The sequence below is a fragment of the Crocuta crocuta genome, unplaced genomic scaffold, assembly GCF_008692635.1.
Source record: "Crocuta crocuta isolate KB4526 unplaced genomic scaffold, BGI_CrCroc_1.0 scaffold541, whole genome shotgun sequence".
Lineage (NCBI taxonomy): Eukaryota > Metazoa > Chordata > Mammalia > Carnivora > Hyaenidae > Crocuta > Crocuta crocuta.
In genome coordinates this window covers 1,699,045-1,700,107 of record NW_027531901.1, presented here as the reverse complement: position 1 = coordinate 1,700,107, position 1,063 = coordinate 1,699,045, and positions in this window count along the sequence as shown.

The window sequence follows — 1,063 nt, the reverse complement described above, 5'->3', positions numbered from 1 at the left end:
CCCCCTCTCCCCGTTCCTGGGCCACTGCCGGAGCCCCGCGGGCGGCCTTCCTCGCTGCCCCCGCCGGTCTAACAGCCTGTCGTCCACCCGGCGGCCAGCCCTCGGGAGAGGTTACCACATAAAGTCGCTGTCCCGCGAATACCCTCCAGGGGCTCCCGGCTCGCTCGAAAGGCTAACTCTTCTCTGCCTTTAGACCAGAATGACTTCTGCCTTCCGGTCCCGACTTGGTCACCCCCACTCTCTTCTTGCCCGCAGCTCCCTAGTTACACTGGCCCTCTTGACCTTCACAGAACCTTCACCAGACGGATTCCTGCCTCGGGCTTTGCACTTGCTGTACCCTCTGCCCAAGTCTCCTCTCTCAGACCGTTAGTGGCTGGGCTCCTTCTCACTTGGGTCCCATTCAAATGTTTCCTCGGGTAGACCCTTCTAGATCTGTCCCTCTCCTGCCCATTGCCCCCGCACCCCGTCCAAAGAGGCCTTCCGACAAGTTACCACGCTGTTTTACGTTTTCACGAAGGCCTATCGATACCAAACTATCTTGACAATAAGTATTTGCTCATTGTCCGTGTTCTCAACACTATTCCTGTAGAGCAAATCACCTCAGGCTTCGTGGTCTAAACAAGCATTTGATGATTCCCATGAATTCGGACAGAACACAGCGTGGATGGCTTGTCTCTGTACCCCGACGTAGGGGCCTCGGCTGGGAAGACTCGGAGGCTGGGGTGATGTCATAGCTGGTGCCTGGAAGCCCCTGAGAACTCAACCCTCCTGTCGGGCAGGTGTGCCGGCTGCTGGCTGGGATGGCGGCCAGGACACACGCGCGGCCCCTTATGCGGCCTGGGCTCCCCCGGGGCGTGGCAACGTCAGGGGAGCCGGACCCCTCGGTGTCCTCTCGAGGCTCCAGAGGCATATGGGTCCCCACATAACAAGGCAGGAGCTGCGTCACCTTGTATGACCCAGCCTCGGAAATCACACGGAATCAACTCTGCCACACGTTGTTGGTTGCAAAGGAGTCACAAGCCCGCTTAGACTGAACGCAAGAGGCAAAGTTCTAGAAGAACGT